The 23909-nt window shown below is 48.3% G+C and overlaps 1 protein-coding gene across 1 annotated transcript in view; it reads right to left on the reverse strand.

Moving 5' to 3' along the window:
- LOC119974788 (NLR family CARD domain-containing protein 4-like) overlaps positions 1 to 21915 on the reverse strand; it is a 44524-nt gene extending 22609 nt beyond the window's left edge. The window contains 1 exon segment of the mRNA XM_038814044.1: positions 21782 to 21915. The gene's annotated coding sequence lies outside the window, so the exon portion shown is untranslated.
- Positions 21916 to 23909: the final 1994 nt, after the last annotated feature.

Genomic DNA, 23909 nt, shown 5'->3' on the forward strand with positions numbered 1-23909 from the left:
AATGGGAGCATTTTCACTTCTGCACTTGTCAACTCGATGCTGGAATTCCTTCAGGATCATGTCACAATGATGAAAATCAACATGATGTGGAGATGCCGGCGTTGGAATGTGGTGGGCACAGTAAGAAGTTTTACAACACCAGGTTAAGGTCCAACAGGTTTGTTTGGAATCACTAGCTTTCGGAGCGCAGCTCCTTCATCATGTGAGGGAGCGGTGCTGACCACTGTGCCGCCGTGCCACCCATTCTGCACAATGGGAATGCTGCAATTACCCACATTCAACAAATTCTTCCCTGCCTTGTGCTTCTTCAGATCTGCTCACAAGAGACCATCCATTTCCCAGTTTATATTGGGCTCATTCATTAAAAGCGATGACAGATTACACGAGCCAACTCCTGAGTGACAGATCTGCTGTAGCATGGCCCATGAATTCAGGAGCCGAATATCTCGTCTTTGTTACACTTCCATCCCAGAATCTAGTGCGAATGGGAAGTTGCCTCATTCCCACAGCTTTGACCCAGCTTTCATCAAAGAGAAGAATACAACTGTCAACTTTTCTATATTTGGCTTTCGGTAATGAGTTGATGTGTACTCTAATATACCAAATAAGGCTTTGATTGAAGCAACTTTCAGTAGGTCGCATGCAAAAGATCAAAGCAAGTGACTCTTGATTGTGAACATGCAGCATCAGGTTCTTCATCATCTCCCAACCAGTTGCTTGCTCTGCTCTTGTTTAACATGCTCCTACTTGGAAGAAAGTGGCCGCTGAGTCCTCTGCCAACACACCGTTGAGTCTGCCAAAGAGGGGCATTTTCAAAATGGTGCCAACCTTATTCCTTCATGAAGAGAGGTGGGTGTTCCATTTTATCCTCATCGCCAATTTAGCAGTCAAGGAGGAATTCGGAGAGTAAAACAATGGTTTATTTCCAAAAGGAAAGTATTTACATGCAACCGTTCATGTCCCAGCCAGGGTTACTCTGCAGCTTGGCTCCTACCTGGGTCACCTTCTATGGCACTGAAGTAACAAGACCGAAGAGGCACCTCCGCCCCTCAGAAGGGGGGGTGGGGGGCGTACTCCACGAGACTCACGGGGAGATTAATTGGGTCTTCCCCATGCGTCTAGTAGTAGTTATAGCACAGGAATTCTGCACACAGTCTGGCAAGATTATCCATTAAGCCTCCATGTTTAATTCTTCACCTCTGTTGCGTTAGCTGATCTCAATCAATGTGGCAACAGAGATGTTACAATCAGGATGTGGAGACTTGTGTAAAATATTGGAAAAAGATGGCAGAGGTGCATTGGAGGTACACAGTCTGGGCTAACCAAGATATTTTTTAAAAGTACAATATTTAATACAAGAGTTAGGTCCACTGTGTCTCTCTCCAATATTGTGCTTTGGAGAGTGCATAAAAGTCATCAGCGACTGCTGAAATGGGCAGACTTGGCACCTAACAACCAGTCAGATAGAAAAACAGCATCCTGAAACATGGTTAGGAATACAGACACAGGAGAGAGTCACTCAGACTCTCGAGGCTGTTCTTCCATTCATGTTGGAACAGGAATGATCTGTATCTTAACTCCTGTCTGCCCTTCATTCCGTAATCCTTCAGCAACTCATCTGCACAAAAATCTATCAATCCCAGTTCTGAATGTTTCAACTGACCTAGCCTCAGCATCATTTCTTCCTGAGTTGAGCGGTTCCAGATTTTCATGTCCCTTTGAGCGACAAAGTGCTTCCTGACATCACCTCCCAATGGCTACGGTCAAATTTTAATTCCCCTTGTTTTGGACTGTGTCATCACAGTAAATAATGCTCTCTATCTCCCTTGCCAAATACTTTATTCAGCTTAATCTCTCCTTAATCTTCTTTATTCAGGGGAATGAGTGTTTACGCTATCTGTCCACATAATTTAACCTCTTTAGTCCACTGGGCTGTCTTAGAGCGAAAGCATTCCGAAGATGGAAGGGGGATGGTTATAAAAACACATGGTACAGCACTGACAATATGAACACTGATTTTGTGGAGCATCTTTCTATTAATATATGGTGCGGCATCAATTAAAGGGCCCTCACAGCAGTGTGGGCTCCATCAGTAATATCATGGGAAGTCAGCCGAACACTAAAAAGCCAACAGCTGTCTCACGTTGTGAATTCAAGTTGATGGCGTGTTCATGCATTTCGAATCACATACTTGCTCGTTGTGCAGCAGAGTTTGATGCATTATTGGTAACTGGACTAATGCATTGTTGGTTACTGGACAGATGCATTGTTGGTAACTGGACAGATGCATTGTTGGTAACTGGACAGATGCACTCTTGTACAACCACCCACACTCCATGTTCCGTAATCATCAACTCATCCGAAATCTGCTGCCCGCACCATATCCCTCATCAAGTCCTGCTCATCACTCGCTTGCTTACCTGCAGTAGCCTTTAATTTAAAATTGTTATCCTTATCTCCAAATCCATTCATTCCTTGGGCCCTGCCTGTCTTTGAAAACTCATGCTGCCCTCCTGGAGTAGCAGTTCCTAGATTAACAAAATTTTAATTTTACAGCAATAAAAAGTGTCCTTGTTGATATCGCTGACAGATTTGGTGACGGTCGAACTCTGGTGAAAGTCACCGTGGTAACCTTCCGGCTGCTTGACATGAACATGGAGAGGCCCAAGAAGCATTGCCAATGACCTGGGCATTCAAAGAGTGGAAGAACTTATGTTTATTAAAGGGACAGTGCCTTAGAAGCCTTGAGTATCATGTGCATGATGTTAACAGCCCTCTGCACTTCAGGAGGTGACTGATACAATTTGAGGGCTTCGTCTTTTTGTGCTGCAGATGCCTATATTGAGTACGAGGCCAGATACCTTTCAACACTGAGCTTCAGTACTGAGCATCGGTTACCGGACAATGGCACAAGTCCTGACACCACCCTGGATCACACATCAGCAATTGCTGGTGGATGCTCGGGAAGGTCCCCAACCATAGAAATTGAGGGTGTGAGGTGGATCAAAGTTTAAAGGTTTCTGCAGGGTGCCGACTGTTTCCTTCATGAAGCACAGTCTGCACACAAACTGCTCCTCTGAGAGAACCTTGCATAATCTTCAACCTTCCTACTGTCTCTAGACTCTCCTTCTCTATTATGATGAATATGGGGTGTGGAGGGCGCGGGGTAACGATGAAAGTGATGGCAGGCAGACCATGGGATACAACCGTTTTCAAACTTCCCTGTCCTTCTGCGGATGTTGGTCCCAATATTCAGACTCCACCATTGAACACTGGAAATCTTAGAAGGAGTAAATTCCATTCTCCTTCTCCTCATCACGAAAGGTCATGAAAATCGTAAACAAATTCCCCACATTCAGCTGTAAAGATCTGAACACATCCTTGACACTTAGGGCAATATTTTGTTTTATTAGTTCAAGGAACCTGTGCTTTGCTGGCTGGGCCAGCATTTATTGTCCATCCTGAATTGCCCTTGAGAAAGTGGTGGTGAGCTGGCTGCCGTCCCTGTGGTGTTGGTACACGCTGTTGGAGAGCGTGTTCCAGGATTATTACCTAACAACAGTGAAGGAAAGCAACATATTTACAAGTCAGGATGGTGAGTGATTTGGAGGGGAAATTCCAGGTGGTGGTGTTCCACGATTCTGGGCAGCATGGCAGCACAGTGGTTAGCACTGTTGCTTCACAGCGCCAGGGTCCCAGGATCGATTCCAGTTTGGGTCACTGTCTGTGTGGAATCTGAACATTCTCCCTGTGTCTGCATTGATTTCCTCCGAGTGCTCCAGTTTCCTCCCAAAAGACGTGTTTGTTAGGTGAATTGGACGTTCTGAATTCTCCCTCTGTGTACACAAGCAGGCGCCGGAGTGTGGCAGCTAGGGGCTTTTCACAGTAACTTAATTGCAGTGTTAATGTAAGCCTACTTGTGACAATAATAAAGATTGTTATTAATATTATTATCTGCTGCCTTTGTCCTTCTAGATGGCAGTGGTCATGAGTTTGGAAGGTGCTGTCTAAGGAATTATCTTCCTATCAGTTGACCTCAGGATCTGCTGTGCCTGGATTTCTCTGCATAGTTGTACAGCGGCTGGGAAACAACAATAAACTTGGCTTTTATATAGCACTTTTGACAAGGAAAATTATCTCAAGGCATTTTGCAAAAGCGTTACCAAACAGATTTTGACACCAAACGATGTAAAGGAATACATGGGGAGGTACGGGCTGAATAGCCTCCTTCTGCACAATTTCTAACAATTCTGCAATAAAAAACTTGGTCAAAGGGATATGTTAAAGGAGCACCTCAAAGGAGGAAAGGAGAGTAAAGAGCTGGAGAGGTTTACAGAGAAATTCCAGATCTTCTGGCTGTGGCAAATGAAGCCACAGTCACCAAAGGTGGAAGGATTGAAATTGGTCATGTGTATAAGGCCAGAATTAGAGGAGTGCAGGTATATAAGAGGACTGTAGTGCTGATGTTTACAGATGGGGAGGGAAGAGGCCATGAGGGGGATTTGCAACCAAGGATGAGAATTTTTGAATTAAAATGTTACTTAACCAAGTGCCAATGTAAGTCAGCCAGCATGGAGTTCAGGGAATTTGGATTAATTTCTTTACCATGGGAGGTGGAACTATGTTATGACGGTGGTAGGTGCCAATGAAATTCACATGCCATGAAATTCACATGAAATTTTATTTCCTCTTATATATTCAATATCACCGTGATATATTTATGAAGCCACGTTTGAATGTCACATATACCGGAGCTCCCAAAGGAATTCCACCTTTCCATTCTTCTGACCAAATTTTACGCATCCCCCAACATTAAATTCCATCGCACCTCTGCTATGTCTAGACCATAGAATCCCTACCAGTGTAGAAGGAGGCCATTTGGCCCTTTGAGTCAGCATTGACCCCTAGAAACAGCACTCTACCGAGGCCCAAATCCCCGCCCTATCCCCATAATCCCAACTAACCTTTGGACATTTGGGGACAATTTAGCATAGCAAATCCACCTAACCTGCACATCTTTGGACTATTGGAGGAAACTGGAGCATCCGAAGGAAATCCACTCAGACACGGGGAGAAAGTGCAAATTCCACACAGTCACCCGAGGCCGGAATTGAACCCGGGACCCTGGAGCTGTGAGGCAGTAGTGCTAACCACTGTGCCACCGTGCTGCCCTTTTCAACTGTTTCCCAATCTTCTCTCAACATAGAGCGGGATGTTCCGGCCCTTCTCGCCGGCGGTACCTTCCGGAGGTCACCCCCCACAGCAGTCTCCCCACTGACCAAGCCATTCACGACGGCATAGGCATCGGCAGGACAAGAAGCTCCCATCAGCGGTCAAAAGAAGTTTGTGGGAACAGACAGAACGACGGCTTGTAACTGGACATTTTGCTGATAACACTCTGTTTTGGAACAGCAAGAACAAGGCTCCCTCAATGACCAATACAGCCTGTGGACCACAGGATTTTTCATATCAAAGAACTATTAACTACAAACTAAAATCAGTTCTCTCCACCAGGTAGTACTTTTTAGTTCAAATTGTGAGTCTTGAAACTTATGTAACTGTTTAAATAAGCACCGAACTAAAGTCTTAAGTGAGTTAAATAAAAGCTGCATGGAATCAAATAGTTGTGAGGACTGACTTGTCTGTTTAATCAGTTGCTGCCAACAGAGGGCAGCAACATTTTGGCACCTCCTGTCCGAAGTTAAACATCTCAGCCGCCCAGCCTAAATTAAGAGGGCAGTAGCCCCCCGTGATGACCAGGATTAAGTGGGTGAGGGTGCATAAAAACAAAGGACTGGATAGCCGATTAGGTCTGAGGGCGTGTTCGAACTATTGACGTTGCAGACAAATTGTGAGAGCAAAGGATTAGAGTGTCTAATGGTTAATAGCAAAGTTAACCTCCAATAATCAGCCTTGAGGTGTGTTCAGCAAACCTAACAACAAAGGTATCTGGGAAGGAGTTTAAAAGAACTAAGCAGAGACACTCTCCTCTCTTCCTCTCCAGCAGATCCACGCCGGAGGCTTCTTCACGGTTTAGATGTGGGTGAAGAGAAGAAGTTATTTTTGATGCGTTTTGGTTTGGCTTTTCGCCCAGCCTTACCAGACCCAGGGGGAACATTCGAAGAATGAAAACAGTCTTACTAATGGCTGTGGAATACAATAGAGAGGACCGGTAGAAGATCTGAATACGTGCCGGCAAAGGAAAGGGGACATCAGAGGTCCTTCCCTAACCACCTGCTCCAAGGCTGTGACACTACAGTTAAGAGAATCAGAACACCTACCTTCCTCTTAGATAATACCAAGGGCAATTATGGTTGGACAATGCATGCTAGCCCAGCTAGCGATGCCCAAATCCCATGAACGAATCAAAACACCCAAAGGGGAATAGTGTGAATGTCAGGTCTTGACAGCGAATAATCCCAAGTGATCGTTCATGAAGCCCGGGAAGCAAAGCCTGGGCCAGGGAGGCCAGGCCGCCGCCCTTGAAAGATTTTGTTGGGGCACAGAAGACAGAAGAGGGTTTGGAACAGATCAGGGGTGGAGTGTTTCTGTCATCTTATAACAAATAGAAAGCTAACATAGGGATAAAGGACAAACGTCGTGTGGTGACAGCCCAAGATCGGAACCAGATTATTGGATCAAAACAGAAATCCCACATAGCCGATCCTCCAGAGTCTAGTGGTCTTGTGGAAAGAATGAAATTAGTCTTGGAAAACACGATTCGGAAATCTGTCCAACAAAGTAACTCTACTTGGAATGCAGTTCTGCCCTCTGTCCTAAAGATAGTACAAAATACCATATCCAACATAACAGCTTTTACTCCCCATGTCCTGATGACAGGATACCCCACAAGAGGAATGGAACCCTCGTTGGGATAGGATATGTCAGAGCCGGATGTGATAGCTGTCAGCCATGAAGAAGCTGTACAACAATTGATGCCACCCAAGCCACCCATATGGCTGCTCCAGTTAAAGTGGGACAGAAATAAAAAAGTGTAGCAAAGCACATTTTGATGGGCAGGTCAAGTCTGTGGAGTATGAGATTGGGAACAAAGTCATGTTTCAAATTCACCAACCTGGAATGTGTTTCTCTCCTATATATAGTGGGCCACATTCTATAGTAGGCAAAACAAGTCCTTTGGTGTCCAAAGACTTATTAGACTCTGCTAAAACTGGGTGGTACCATGTGAACCAGTTAAAGCTGTTCAACCGCAGGGCAATCACCAGCACCATGTGTTGCTGGTTGCTGGATGCGGGTGAGGAAGACGCACCTTGTGCTCCGCCCCGAGTAGAGAATGGAGCATCTGCAGGCGCTGCCGCCAGATCTGATCAGGCGTCAGACTTGTAGAAGCGGCGAAAGGCAAAATCTCGAAGGAAATACCCCCGGTTGAGAGAGAGAAAAAAAAAGGGAAATGGGAAAAGATTAAGCCAATGAGATCCTCGTGAAGGAGAAATTTTGGCCGATTGGCTAGCAAGATTGACTCTGTAAATAAGAGCAGGCATTACCTTGATGTTTTATGGATCAAAATGAGGTGGACCACATGCCTTTTAATCATGGGAATGGTGGGCAAATCAAGGACCATAGTGCACCGTCAAGTTGCGTGAACCTGGTAGGAATAAGCCCCCAAAAAAGACGTACAGTCTGGGATGAGAAGTGGTCCGAGCTGCCATGACTTTTGTAAGGATACAAATAAGACTCCGAATTTCGTAGTGGATCTTGAAGCTGCAGTGACTTAAAGCATGAAACAGAGTCCGATGGGGAAACATCAACAAAAATTAATAGACTGTGAGAACTGTAACAGGACACGGATTTGGGAGATAAAGCATCGATTGGAGTGTCTAAAGACAAGCCCAGGACCCAGTAATGGGTTGGTAGTGATAAACATGGAAAAACACTGGATGATAATGTACACCATGAATACCAGTAGTTCTAAATATTGTAAAAATAGGACTCCCAGATTAGTGTCCTGCCGAGATCAAGAGATTATATTGTCGATAGACTAAAATATTGTTAGGCCAAGAAGTAGGGAATGATGGGAAAAAGTGTAGAAGAAAGCAGGGTGTGGTAAATCATGTCACAACACTATACAGTACAGGAATGACAACTGTTAACACTTTAGAATGGCAAAATCTGGATGAAAGATTGTGAAATTTAACGACAACTGAAAAATATTTTAGGGAAATAAGTGAAAACATTAAACAAGAAACGGAGGGAAATGAAGAAACAAATCAAGCAGAATTAGATATTGTGAACATACTGGAAGGACAAGCAAAAACAATTAACCAGATATTAAATGAGAAGGCTAATGATACATACCAGAATCAGAATTGAATTCTTTGCAGTATTTATGGAAATTCGGTGATAGAACAATTGAGGGAAAATTTGAAAGAAGTAAATAAAGGTTAGTTATGGATGAGTAATGAGCAGTTACACAATTGGACCAATAAATAACAATGATCGCTTATTGTCACGAGTAGGCTTCAATTAAGTTACTGTGAAAATCCCCGAGTCGCCACATTCCGGCGCCTGTTTGGGGAGGCTGGTACGGGAATTGAACCCGCGCTGCTGGCCCTGTTCTGCATTACAAGCCAGCTGTTTAGCCCACTGTATTAAACCAGCACCTTTAGGAATTTTAACCCAAAAAATTACAGGGTGCCAACTTACACAGATATCTAAATTCTGGCTGAATGAAGAATGTAAAGGGATCGGTGGAAAATAGGGATGGTACCAGGAATTTCCATCATCCCAAACTAAGTTTCTGGGATGAGGGCGGGATTCTCCCCTACCTGGCGGGACGGGGGTTCCCGGCGTAGGGGAGTGGCGCCAACCACTCCGGGGTCGGGCCTCCCCAAAGGTGCCGTATTCTCCGCATCTTTGGGGGCTAGCCCCGCGCCGGAGCGGTTGGCACCACACCGACTGGCGCAAAAACCGGCGCCAGCGGCCTTTCAGGCCCACCGCCCAGCAGCGGGGCTGGCCGAAAGGCTTTCGCCGGTTTGCGCATGCGCCGGTGGTGACGTCAGCGGCCAGCTGCCGCTGCCGTCACCACCGGCGCATGCGCGCTGTGTTTTCTCTTCCGCTTCCGCCATGGCGGCGGCGGAGGAGAAAGAGTTCCCCCAGGGCACTGGCCCGCTCCCTGATCGGTGGGCCCCGATCGCGGGTCTGGCTACCGTGGGGGCACCCTCGGGGTCCCATCGCCCTGTGCCCCCCCCCCCCCCCCCCCCCCCAGGACCCCGGGGGCCCGGTCGCGCCGCCGATCCCGCCGCCACCAGAGGTGGTTCAAACCTCGGTGGCGGGAGAGGCCTCCCAGCAGCGGCGGGACTTCGGCCCACTGCAGGCTGGAGAATCGCCGCAGGGGCCTCGCCGATCGGAGTAGTGTGATTCCCACCCCCGCCACTTCCCGGGTGGCAGAGGATCTCTGCCACGGCGGGGGCGGGATTTTCGGCGGCCCCAGGCGATTCTCTGACCCTGCTGGTGGTCGGAGAATTTCGCCCGAGGGTCTTTGACGTAGAAAACATTGGGATCATCCAGCATGATGTATGGATGGAACACAAAGATACGACCCATGTGCGATAGAACAGAACAAAACATTAGTAGGAACTAAGCTGGACAAATATCAGCAAATCAGCAAATTTGTCCATAACCAATGTATCCCTCCAATCAAGCCAAGTGTGGATTTTAAGGCAAATGAGAATTCAATTAGTAGCCGAGACGTTAGGGCCCTAAAAACAGAAATCACAGGAGTCACACGTGTGGGGAAAGGAGAACTTTGTGTTGCCACCTCACTGAGCAGAAATTGGTATAGAACCAGAATATGCCCTGTTGAGACATCCACATTTTGCATCAAACCCCGGGGGCTGGATTCTCCAAAGATGGGGTTATGTCCCACGTCAGCGTAAAATCGCTGATGTTCCACTCTGGACTTCCCTTGAGAAAGTCCTGAGCGATTCTCCTACCTGCAGGGCCCTGGAGTGCTTCTTGCAGCTCTGCCTGCGGATACGGGGCCCCCCACTTCCGGTCGGGAGTCTGCACATGTGCACGGCGGCGACCTGCAGCGGCCTCGCTGTGCGACATGGCAGACTCGCTCTGTGGACCGTCATTAAATATGTAGGCCCCCGCGGGTCCGTGCCGCTTCATCGCTCCCCTGGCCGTCCATGAGGGCCCCCGCCGGTGATCGATCCTTCAGCCCCCCATCCGAGGTTCCCGACAGCCGATAGGTCGGGATCTCAGCCAGTTTTACGCAGAGAATCGTGGGAAGGGCCTCTGTCCATGGCCCCCTACCCGCGCCGCGTAGGTGGCGCATGAGAGACTCCCGAGCAATTCTCCGGGGACTGGAGAATCGCTTCAGCTGTGCTGGTCCCGATTTCCGAGTAAACGGCCATTGTCCACCCCCGCGCCGTAGCAACTGTGCTACCCACTGTACTACAGTGCTGCACATTAATGTAATTGCTGTCAGTAGTCATGATTAGTTATAACACAGCTTGCAATTGATTGTCTGCCTGACGGGAAGAACTGACTAAGTGTACTTGTGATCCACTTCACTCAATTCAGTGGATAAACGGGGGGGGGGGGGGGGGGGGAGTGCTAACTAGGCAAGCTGGCTAACATCGTGCCATGAGGCATGATGTAATAGAGGACAATAGCTAACATTGTCCAGGAACGCGCAACCAGACCACCAACGCTGGAACCGAACAAGGGACCCGCCCCAACTGGACCTCGGAAGATCCTGCCTGTGACCCAAACCCAGACTAAAGACACACAACACAGTAGAGATCCCACGCGAGGACCCGAACACACTGAAAGGTAGGCCCTACTCGCAGAAACCCGGGGCTCGACCAGATTGCAAACATGCACCCTCCCGGCGACCACAAAATAGCAACCAGCTCCTGGGATCCCGCCAGACGCAACTACGTGCCTTCCACAAGGTAAGATTTCCCCCATCAGATCCCGGGACCATCCAGAAGCAGCCGCCAATCGAGGAAGCGAGGGAATAATAATAATAATCGCTTACTGTCACAAGTAGGCTTCAATTAAGTTACTGTGAAAAGCCCCTAGTCGCCACATTCCGGCGCCTGTTCGGGGAGGCTGGTACGGGAATTGAACCCGCGCTACTGCCTTGTTCTGTATTACAAGCCAGCTGTTTAGACCACTGTGCTAAACTAGCCCCTGGAAATGCGGTGGTCTGCAGGTGAGACTAAAGCAACACGGTTTAAAGTCTCCTCTACCCTGCATACCCATGTCCAAGCGATCAAAAACAAGCTGGACAAGCTTAATGCTAGACTTACCTCTCAGACGGAAGTAAGAGACTGCTGTGTGCTCTGTTTCACACAGACCCCTGCCCCACCGGACTGTGCCATTCAATCTGATGGCTTCTCAATATACCGGATGGACCGCATGGTGTCATCGGGCAAAGGAGGTTTGCCTTCTCATCAACTCTTCCTGGAGCTCGGACTTGGCGACCCTGGCGAATTACTGCTCCCCGGACATGGAATATCTGACTGTGGAGGGACTTCAACCAAGCCAACCTCAAGAGTGTACTGCCAAAATTTCACCAACACATCTATCCCACCAGGGGCGCCAAAACTCTCGACCATGCTACACAAAAATCAAGAACGCATTCCGATTCATCCCGTGACTACATTTTGGAAAATCGGACATTAAGATGGTGATCCTTCTCCCGGCATACAAGCAAAAATATAAGAGGGAGAATCCGGTTAGGAAGGTCAAGGCAACAGAAGAGCTCAGACGTGACTGCCTGGAGTCAGTAGACTGGTCCATATTCAAGAACTCAACAGCCAACCTAAACAACTATGCCACCACCATCACAGACTTCATCAACAAGTGTGTAGAAGACTGCGTGCCAAAGAAGATAGTACGTACATTCCCCATTCAGAAACCATGGTTTAATGGGGAGATTCACTCCCTACTGAAAGCCAGGTCTGAGGCGTTCAAGTCAGCAACCCTGACCGATAAACGATCTAGGTACGACCTCCACAAAGTCATCAGGGATACCAAGAGACAATGCCAGACTAAGTTTGAGTCACAGACTAACATCATGAACTCCCGTTGGTTTTGGCAAGGCTGAAACAACATAACGGGCTATAAAGCAAAGCTGAGTAGAATCTTCGGCAGCAGCGCACCCCTCCCCAATGAACTCAATGCATTATATGCTCGGTTCGAGCATGAAACCATCAAACCATTGTCAACTGCTCCAGCAGCCTTGGCACACCCATACCCACCATTACAGCTTCCAAAGTCAGATTGGCCTACTTGAAAATGAATCCTCGGAAAGCAACGAGTCGGGAAGGGATCCCTGGTTGTGCACTCAGATCCTGCATGGACCAGCTGGCAGATGTGTTCGCGGACATCTTCAACCTCTCCCTAATCCATTCCAAGGTTCCCACCTGCTTCAAGACCACTATCATACTGCTGCCGAATAAGAACAAAGCAATGTGTCTCAACGACTACCATCCGGTGGCTCTGACATTGATCATTATGAAGTGCTTCAAGAGGTTGGTCATGATATACATCAACTCCATATTCCCAGAATGCCTTGATCCACTGCAATTCGCATACTACCACAAACATTCCACAGCAGACGCCATTAATTCCTGGAGCATCTTGATTACAAATACACCTCCGTCAGACTCCTATTCATTGACTACAGCTGCGCCTTCATCACCATAATCCCAGCCAAGCTCACATCAAAGCTCCAAAACCCAGGACTTGGCTTCTCCTTGGCTGCATCAATGGTGCCGAGGTGGAGATGGTTGACAGTTTAAAATTCCTAAGTGTGCACATCACCAACAATCCGTCCTGGTCCACCCACGCCGACACCACCACCAAGAAAGCACAACAGCACCTTTACTTTCTCAAAAAACTAAGGAAATTCAGCATGTCCACATTGACACTTAACAATTTTTACAGTTGCACCAGAGAAAGCATCTTATCTGGCTGCATCACCGCCTGGTATGGCAACTGCTCGGCCCAAGCAGTAAGAAACTACAGAGTCGTGAACATGTCCATCACACAAACTTGCCTCCCATCCATTGACTCTATCTACATCTCCCGCTGCCTTGGGAAAGTGGGCCTGCATGGCTGTCGGACAGCGGGGGCTGAGGCCCTGGGCCCAGCTCGGCGTGGAGGTTGGAGCAGCAGGAGCGGAGGTAAAAGGAGGCCGAGGCCAGGGGGCGTGCTGCAGAGGGTGGTGGAGGTCAACAGAGGACTCCAAGCAAAGCTCAAAGACTTGGAGAACCACTCAAGGGGGCACAATTTGAGAATTGTGGGCTTGCCCAAAGTGACAGAGGGCCCAAGGCCAACACAATACTTCGCTAAGAAGTTGGTGGAGCTGATGGGGGAGGGTGAGAACCCCTCCCGGTATGAACAAAACCAAGCTCATCGGCCATTAAGGCCGAAGCCCAAAGTGAACGAGCCACCAAGGGCAGCAAGTATCTGCGTCCATAAGTTCTGCATGAAGGAGAAGGTATTAAACTGGGCGAAGCAGAACCGGGAGGTGCTGTGGGATGGTACTGCAGTTCAGATCTGCCAGGACTTGACGGTGGAGTTGGCAAAAAGACGCACGGCATTTGGGCAAGTGAAGGCGGCATTGTACAAGAAGGGGGTGTGATTTGGTATGGTGTACCCGGCGAAGTTGAGGGTAATGTATAACGCCTAAGACTTTTATTTTGAGACAGCGGAGGCGGCTGAGGCGTTCGTGAGGACAGAAGGCCCAATTGGGACAGACGTGAAGAGCGGAACTGGAAGAGAGACTGTGGACTGTGTTTGAGCAGCTGGAAAATGTATAAGTGCTACAACTTTCTTTTTACTGATATGTATTGCAATTTACTTCTCTTTGCATTGTGACAGAGTTCAAGTTAATGGTTGGGTTGATTGGCGTTCTGTGTTGCGACGGTTAAATGTTATGTTAGTGAATTGTATGGGTTGGCTTGTTGGTTTTGTTTTTTTTTTTGTTTTTGATTTTTCTTTCTCTGGGACTGGGTGGGAGGGGACGATATATCCTGGCGGGGTGAGCCACCCGCGCTAGCTAGCTAAAGTCAGCTAGTGAAAGGAGGTGAGTTGAGAGGAGTGCTGCAGACGTTGGAGCCTGGATAGCAGGCTTCAATGGGCCTACAAGGCGATTGAGAGGGGGGAAGGGATGGATGCTGGGAGATATTGTTTCAGGGGGAAATGTAGGGGGGTTCTTGAGAGGGAGGGGGAAGGGGTTCGATGTTAACAATGGACAGGGGCGGATCAGGCGGGTCTGGTGGTATGATGATGGTGGATAAGAAAGGTGGGGTGGGGGTGAGTGACCCCCAGTAAGGATAGTCATGTGGATCGCGAGAGGGCTAGGAGGTCCGGTCAAGAGGTCAAGGGTGCTTGCGCATCTTAAAAGTTTGAAAGCCGATGTGGCAATGCTGCAGGAGACTCACTTGAGGGTGAAGGACCAGGTGAAACTGAAAAAGGGCTGGGTTAGCCAAGTGTTTCACTCTGGATTTGATGGAAGGGCTCGAGGGGTAGCGGCAATGGTCATCAAAAGGGTACGCTTCCAGATGGAGAAGGTGGTGGCAGGTCAGGGGGTAGATATGTGATTGTGACAGGGGCGCTGGAGGGGAGATTAGTGGCACAGTTAAGTGTATAAGGTCCCAATTGGGACGATGGGGATTCGCGAAGAGGGTGTTTGGGGCCATTCCCGACTTGGACACACATGAGCTGATTGTGGGGGGGGGGGGGACTGGAACTTGGTGCAAGAGCCGAGGTTCGACAGAACACGGCCGTGCTCGCTGGTCCCATCAGGGGGGGTGAAGTCGCTGGCTGGGCTAATGGTGGAAATGGGAGGTGTGAACACTTGTAGGTTTCTGCACCCGAGGAAATGGGAGTACTTGTTTTTCTCAGCAGTCCATAAGGTATACTCGCGGATCGGCTTTTTTGTGGTGGGAAAGGCTTTGCTGGCTGGGGTCAAGGGGTCGGACTACTCGGCAATTGCAGTGTCAGATCACGCTCCGCATTGGGTGGATATGGTACTGGAGAAGGGGGTAGCGCAGAGGCCGGGGTGGAAACTGGATGTGGGGCTTTTGGGGAACCAAGTGTTCTGTGAGAAAATTGAAAAGGTAATTAAGTAATATGTAAGTTTCAACTGTACGGGTGAGGTGTCGAAGGCAGTTGTCTGGGAGGCTCTAATGGCGGTGGTGAGGGAATTTTGCTTAAGGCCAGGGTGGACAAAGAGGAGAGGTTGGAGCGGCAGAGGGTGATAGATGAGATGTTGGAGGTAGATAGGAGTTATGCAGAAGATGGGGACCCAGCGAAGCTGGAAAAGAGGAAGGAACTACAGGCGAGCTTCGACCGACTGTCCACCAGGAAGGTGATGTGCCAACTGAGACGAGCAAGGAGTGCAGTTTATGAAAATGGATATAAGGTGGGGCATATGTTAGCAGGTCAGCTCCGAAGGGAAGCAGCGGCAAGGGAAATTCTTCAGGTGAAGGATAGGGCCGGGAAGTTGGTGGTGGCTCCGGAGCTGATTAACAAGGTTTTTGAGGAGTTTTATGAGAGGTTGTACAGGTCAGAGCCACCCGGGGGAGACCGTGAGATGCAGAAATTTCTAGATGGGTTGGAGTACCCAAGGCTAGGAGAGGGGGACAGGGCTACATTAGAAGGAGCAATAGTGGAGCAGGAGATAAAGGATGCGATTGGGAGGATGCAGTCGGGGAAGGTGGCAGGGCCGGATGGGTTTCCGGTGGAATATTATTTAAAAATTCAAGAATAAGTTGGAACCCCTGATGGTGGGGATGTTTGAAGAGGCGATAGCGAAGGGGGTGCTGCCACAAACCTTGGGGCAGGCATTGATTTCACTGTTGCTAAAAAAAGATAAGAATCCAGTGGAGTGTGGGTCGTATAGGCCCATATCGTTTCTGAATGTGGACGCAAAAGTATTGGCGAAGGTACTGGTGGGTAGGTCGGAGGAGTGCCTCCCGAAGGTGATAGGTGAGGATCAGAAAGGGTTCGTGAAAGGGAGGCAGAGGTGGTTGTGGCATTGGATGCCAAGAAGGCATTTGACCGGGTAGAATGGGGGTACCTGATGGCAGTTCTGGAGCGGTTTGGGATTGGACCAAGATTTGTGAACTGGGTAAAGCTATTATATAAGGAACCGAAGGTGAGTGTCCGCACAAATAATATGAGCTCGAGATACTTTTCTCTCCACTGTAGGACGAGGCAGGGATGTCCTATGTCCCCCCTGCTGTTTGCACTTGCGATTGAGCCATTGGAAGTTCGGGAGCATGGAAAGGAATAGTGCCGGGGTGGGGGTGGGGGGGGGGGGATAGAGCATAGGGTGCCCTTATGTGCCGATGACTTGCTGCTGTATCGGAACCGAGTGCGTCGATAGGAGGAATATTGGAGCTACTGAGAATATTTGGGTCTTTCTCGGGGTACAAGCTGAACCTGGACAAGAGTAAGTATTTTGTGGTGTCTCGGCCGGGGGTGGGTGAGCCATTCCTTAAGGCAAGGACTCACTTTAGGTATTTGGGGGTGCAGGTTACCCGAGAGTGGGGAAGGCTCCGCAGGCACAACATCACTAGTTTGGTGGGGAGAGTGAAAGCTGATCTGGCAAGGTGGGATGGTCTCCCTCTGTCACTGGCGGGCCGGGTACAGGCGGTTAAAATGAATGTGCTGGCGCGATTTCTGTTTATTTTTCAATGCCTACTGATTTTCCTCCCAAAGGCTTTTTTCAGGGAAATTGAGGGAAGGATTACCTCGTTCATATGGGGAGGGAAGGTGGCCAGAGTGAGAAAGGTGCTGCTGCAGAGGGGAAGGCAGGCAGGGGGTTTGGGTCTCCCGAACCTGATATACTACTACTGGGCGGCAAATGTGGAGAAGGTGCGGAGCTGGGTCAGAGGGGTTGATTCCCAGTGGGTCAAAATGGAGGAGAGTTTGTGCAGGTGGTTGGGACTGAAAGCACTAGCAACAGCGCCGCTCCCGATAGCTCTGGGGAAATACTCAGGGAGTCCGGGAATAATAGCTTCACTGAAAATCTGGAGGCAGTTTCGCCAACACTTCGGGTTGGGGGTAGGGTCAAGGGAAATGCCGATTCGGAGGAACCACAGATTTGAGCCAGGGAAGTGGGATGGAAGTTTTCGGAAATGGGAAGAGAAGGGGATTAAGACGCTAAAAGATTTGTTTCTCAGGGGTCAGTTTGCAGGATTGAGAGAGCTGGAAGCGAAGTATGGGCTGGAGCAGGGAGAAATGTTTAGATACATGCAGGTTCGAGATTTTGCCAGGAAGGAGATACAGAGCTTCCCGGAGGAACCGTCAAGGGGGTAGTGTCAGTGGTATACTGAGCTATTTTGGAAGAGGATAGGCACCACTGGAAGGGATCAAAGCAAAGTGGGAGGAAGAGTTGGGAGAGGTTATAGAGGAGAGGGGTCTGGTGTGAGGTGCTCCGGAGAGTGAATGCCTCCACCTCATGTGCAAGGTTGGGGCTGATACAGCTGAAGGTGGTGTACACAGCACACATCACGAGGGCGAGAATGAGCCAATTCTTTGAAGGAGTAGAAAATGTGTGTGAACGTTGCGGGGGGGGGGGGGGGGGGAGGGGAGGGCCCCGCTAATCACGTTCAGATGTTTTGGTCCTGTCCAAAGCTAGGGGAGTACTGGAAGGAGGTTTTTAGAGTAATTTCCAAGGTGGTGCGTGTGAAACTCGACCCGGGTCCCCGGGAGGCCATATTCAGGATGTCGGATCAGCCAGGGTTGGAAACGATTCTGGAGGCAGATATCGTAGCCTTCGCCTCGTTGATCGCCCGAAGGCGGATCCTGTTGGGATGGAGAGCGGCCTCTCCACCCTGTGCCCTGGCGTGGCGGGGGGGCCTGTTGGAATACTTGACCCTTGAGAAGGTTAAGTTTGAACTGAGGGGAAGGACGGAGGGGTTCTACAATTCATGGGCATTATTCATTATGCATTTTCAAGAACTGGATAACATCGAACATTATTTGGGGGGTGGGGGTGGGGGTGGGCGAGTGGGTTGGGGGGAGGGGGACTGTGTATATTAAGGATGACTATGAGTAATCCCTGATACCTTTTTGTCATTTGTTTATGGGGGTTGGTGGGAGGATGGGATCGTTGTTATTGTTATGGGGATTGACAAATCTGTTGCTGATTATTGTTTGTTGTTGGTGGGTGTAAATGTGAAAAAGGAGGAGAATAAAAAAATTTAAAAAAAAATTATGTCCCCTTGTGATAGCCATTTCCGCCCTGGGGAAATGTATCTGGCTCCCCACTCTATTCATGCATCTCATCACCTTGTACACCTCTATCAAGTCACCTCTCTTCCTCCTTCACTCCAGTGAGAAAAGCCCTAGTTCCCTCAACCTTTCTTCATAAGACATGCCCTCCAGTCCAGGCAGCATCCTGGTAAATCTCCTCTGTACCCTCTCCAAAGCATCCACATCCTTCCTATAATGAGGCAACCAGAACTGGACACAATATTCCAAGTGTGGTCTAACCAGCGTTTTATAAAGCTGCAGCAAAACCTCATGGCTCTGAAACTCTATCCCCCTGTTAATGAAAGCCAACACACCTTATGCCTTTTTAACAACCCTATCAACCTGGGTGGCAACTTTGAGGGATCTATGTACGTGGACCCCAAGATCCCTCTGTTCCTCCACACGTCCAAGAATCCTGCCTTTAAACCTGTATTCAGCATTCAAATTCGATCTTCCAAAATGAATCACTTCACATTTATCTAGGTTGAACCCCATCTACCACAGCCCAGTTTTGCATCCTGTCAATGTCCTGTTGTAACCTGCAACAGCCCTCGACACTATCTACAACTCCCCCAACCTTCAAGTCATTGACAAACTTACTAACCCACCCTTCCACTTCCTCATCCAAGTCATTTATAAAAACCACAAACAGCAGAGGTCCCTGAACAGATCCCTATGGGACACCACTGGTTACTGACTTCCAGGTGGTATACTTTCCATCCACTACCTCTCACTGTCTTCTTTCGGCCAGCCAATTCTGTATCCAGTCAGCCAAATTTCCCTGTATCCCATGCCCCCTAACTTTATGAATGAGCCCACCATGGGGAACCTTTTAAAATGCCTTACTGAAATCCATATACACCACATCTACTGCCCAACCTTCATCAATGTTTCTTGTCACATCCTCAAAGAATTCAATGAGACTTGTGAGGCATGACCTGCCCTTCAAAATGCCATGCTGACTATCTTTAATCAAACGATGTTTTTCTAAATAATCATAAATCCTATCTCTCAGAATCCTTTCCAGTATTTTGCTCACCACAGATGCTGGACTGACTGGTCTGTAATTCCCAGGGATTTCCCTATTCCCTTTCTTGAACAGGGGAACAGCATTTGCCTCCCTCCAATCATCCAGTACTACGCCAGTGGAGAATGAGGACACAAAGATCATCACCAAAGGCGCAGAAATCTCCTCCCTCGCTTCCCCGAGTAACCTTGGGTATATCCCGTCAAGCCCAGGGGACTTATCTATCCTGATGTTTTTCAAAATTTCCAGCACATCCTCCTTCTTAATATCAACCAGTCTATTAACCTGGTTCATGCTGTTCTCATGAGCAACAAGGTCCCTCTCTCTAGTGAATACTGAAGCAAAATATTAATGTCGAACCTCCCTTATCTCCTCAGACTCTAGGCACAAGTTCCCTTCACTATCTCTGATCGGCCTGACTCACTCTGATCATCCTCTTATTTCTCACATAAGTGTAGAACGCCTTGGGGTTTTCCCTAATCCTTCCCGCCAGGGCTTTTTCATGCCCCCTTCTAGCTCTTCTAAGTCCATTTTTGAGTTCCTTCCTGGCGAACTTGAAACCCTCTAGAGCCGTGACAGATCCTTGCTTCCTCAACCTTACGTAAGCTTCCATCTTCTTCTTGACTAGAAGCTCCACTTCTCTTGTCATCCAAAGCTCCTTCACCTTGCCATTCCTTCCTCGTCTCAGTGGGACAAAACTATCCAGCACTCGCAGCAAGTGCTCATTAAACAACCCCACATTACTGTGGTGCATTTCCCCAAGAACAATTGTTCCCATTTTATGCTCCTCAGCTCCTGTCTAATAGCAGTATAATTTCCCCTCCCCCAATTAAATACCTTCCCATGCTGTCTGTTCCTATCCCTCTCCATGACTATGATGTTGTGTTAGGTATACTGGTCTAACACTGGCTGCAACTGGATGCAGCTTAGATCAGAAAGATACTCCAGACCTTGAAGTTAGTTCAGTCAGGTTTATTGAACTAATAGCACAGTTATCACAGTTCTCTGTGAGTTCGACTCTCTGCTAACTTAAGTGTGGTTACTCTGTCTGACTGAACCAGACTAGCTCTTAGCCACGTGGTGGAGGTGTGAGATTGTAACAACATCCTTGACTGACTCTCTATGTTCATCAGTGGAAAGAGGCGGAGTGTGAGTGCCTTGTGTCTTTTATAGTCAGATCCCACCCCCGAGTGTCCTGCCTGCTTATTGGTCATGTCCTGTTCTCTGTGTCCATTAGCTGCTTGACGGTATATCATTATGTGTGTGTCTACATATCATGACACATGGTAAAGGTCAAGGAGTTGTGGTCACTGTCACCAAAATGCTCTCCCACTGAGACATCTGGCATGGTTCATTGCCAAGCACCAAATCTAATATGATCTCCCGCCTAGTCAGCGTATCTACATATTGAGTCTGGAATCCTTCCTGTACACACCTGACAAAATTTTCTCCATCCAAACCATTTGCAGTAAGGAGGTTCCAGTCAATATTCGAGAAGTTGAAGTCACCCATGACAACAACTCTGTTGTACTGCATTCGTGTATGCGTCACCCGATGTCTGTTGCTATATATTTACATTGTGTATTTATGATTGTCCTTTTTTCCCATGTATAGACTGATCTGTCTGGACTGTATGCAGAACAATATTTTTCACTGGACTCAATACACATGACAATAAAACAAATTCAATCCACAGCGGAGATGCCAGGCTTCACACTTGACATTGGCCTCCCCCTTGCCACAGCAAATATTGTGCAGGGTCTGAAGATGCCCTTAAGTGGCCAGTAATTGGCTGGCTCCTTCAGGGCGGCCTATGGGTGGAACACTTGACTGCAAAATTGCTGCAGGTCAGGGGCTAAGTGAGTGGACGCTGGGAACTGCGCGCAATTTGATGCCCCTCCCTGCCAATGGCGTGAGAGTGTAAAGTTCAGCCCAAAAGGTGGTTCACTGGAAATCCCTGCTGACAAATGTAAACGTGGTGAAGGCTGCTGAAACCCATTCCTTATCCCGACTCACAGGAAAACCTGCCTGCCTGATTTTCCAATTTCCCTCTTGTCATGTCCTGAATCGCAGATTTTTGTATTTTCTCCACTACCAGTGTCAGGCTAACTTCAGTTCCCGTTTTGTTTTTCTCTCCCTCCTTAACGGTGGAGTTAAATTTACTAACTTCCAATCCCATTCTTGAATAGTTTCTTTCCACCCCTTCTCCAGTTTACCAAAGTTCAGCCCCCGCTTTACAGTGCCGGAAGTTTGGGGATGTGTTAAAAATAAACAGCGACCACAGGGCGTGTACAAGGTTAGATAACTATTACAAATGCACTCTTGCGATCACCCCGTTTCTTCTTGCTGTGAATTTAATTACGAGGACGGCGCCCCAGACACTTCCTCCTGACAGTAAGCAGCGGGGCTGTGATCGAGGAGGTTTCTGGACACAATGGATAGGGAGGGGGCAGCAGGAAGTGGCTGAAAGCGATTGAAGGAGAGAAAATGCCAGACTGCTCTCACCTGCTCTGCTGTCATATTTTCCGTGGAGGAGTCCTGTCAAGGTGCAGTCGGTGCACACCCCCGCCGGGTTTGCTCGCCCATCTTCCCCTTTCCCTTCCTCCTCTCTTTGCTAAATGCCAATCTGATCAGCAAACTAGAACAAAGTTTTTCCTCTACATGCACGTGACCAGAAATAGCCCTGAGGCAGTAAAAACAGCGTCAAATAAGAGACGAGCTACAGGCTGCTCCTGAGAACTCCTCATTCTTAAATATATCCATGATGTGGAGATGCCGGCGTTGGACTGGGGTGAGCACAGTAAGAAGTCTTACAACACCAGGTTAAAGTCCAACAGGTTTGTTTCAAACACGAGCTTGTTTCAGGTGAAGAAGGAGCCGTGCTCCGAAAGCTCGTGTTTGAAACAAACCTGTTGGACTTTAACCTGGTGTTGTAAGACTTCTTACTGTGCTCACCCCAGTCCAACGCCGGCATCTCCACATCATGGATATATTTAAGAATGAGGAGTTCTCAGGAGCAGCCTGTAGCTCGTCTCTTATTTGACGCTGTTTTTACTGCCTCAGGGCTATTTCTGGTCACGTGCATGTAGAGGAAAAACTTTGTTCTAGTTTGCTGATCAGATTGGCATTTAGCAAAGAGAGGAGGAAGGGAAAGGGGAAGATGGGCGAGCAAACCCGGCGGGGGTGTGCACCGACTGCACCTTGACAGGACTCCTCCACGGAAAATATGACAGCAGAGCAGGTGAGAGCAGTCTGGCATTTTCTCTCCTTCAATCGCTTTCAGCCACTTCCTGCTGCCCCCTCCCTATCCATTGTGTCCAGAAACCTCCTCGATCACAGCCCCGCTGCTTACTGTCAGGAGGAAGTGTCTGGGGCGCCGTCCTCGTAATTAAATTCACAGCAAGAAGAAACGGGGTGATCGCAAGAGTGCATTTGTAATAGTTATCTAACCTTGTACACGCCCTGTGGTCGCTGTTTATTTTTAACACATCCCCAAACTTCCGGCACTGTAAAGCGGGGGCTGAACTTTGGTAAACTGGAGAAGGGGTGGAAAGAAACTATTCAAGAATGGGATTGGAAGTTAGTAAATTTAACTCCACCGTTAAGGAGGGAGAGAAAAACAAAACGGGAACTGAAGTTAGCCTGACACTGGTAGTGGAGAAAATACAAAAATCTGCGATTCAGGACATGACAAGAGGGAAATTGGAAAATCAGGCAGGCAGGTTTTCCTGTGAGTCGGGATAAGGAATGGGTTTCAGCAGCCTTCACCACGTTTACATTTGTCAGCAGGGATTTCCAGTGAACCACCTTTTGGGCTGAACTTTACACTCTCACGCCATTGGCAGGGAGGGGCATCAAATTGCGCGCAGTTCCCAGCGTCCACTCACTTAGCCCCTGACCTGCAGCAATTTTGCAGTCAAGTGTTCCACCCATAGGCCGCCCTGAAGGAGCCAGCCAATTACTGGCCACTTAAGGGCATCTTCAGACCCTGCACAATATTTGCTGTGGCAAGGGGGAGGCCAATGTCAAGTGTGAAGCCTGGCATCTCCGCTGTGGATTGAATTTGTTTTATTGTCATGTGTATTGAGTCCAGTGAAAAATATTGTTCTGCATACAGTCCAGACAGATCAGTCTATACATGGGAAAAAAGGACAATCATAAATACACAATGTAAATATATAGCAACAGACATCGGGTGACGCATACACGAATGCAGTACAACAGAGTTGTTGTCATGGGTGACTTCAACTTCTCGAATATTGACTGGAACCTCCTTACTGCAAATGGTTTGGATGGAGAAAATTTTGTCAGGTGTGTACAGGAAGGATTCCAGACTCAATATGTAGATACGCTGACTAGGCGGGAGATCATATTAGATTTGGTGCTTGGCAATGAACCATGCCAGATGTCTCAGTGGGAGAGCATTTTGGTGACAGTGACCACAACTCCTTGACCTTTACCATGTGTCATGATATGTAGACACACACATAATGATATACCGTCAAGCAGCTAATGGACACAGAGAACAGGACATGACCAATAAGCAGGCAGGACACTCGGGGGTGGGATCTGACTATAAAAGACACAAGGCACTCACACTCCGCCTCTTTCCACTGATGAACATAGAGAGTCA

The sequence above is a fragment of the Scyliorhinus canicula genome, chromosome 1, assembly GCF_902713615.1.
Source record: "Scyliorhinus canicula chromosome 1, sScyCan1.1, whole genome shotgun sequence".
In the NCBI taxonomy this organism is placed as follows: Eukaryota; Metazoa; Chordata; class Chondrichthyes; order Carcharhiniformes; family Scyliorhinidae; genus Scyliorhinus; species Scyliorhinus canicula.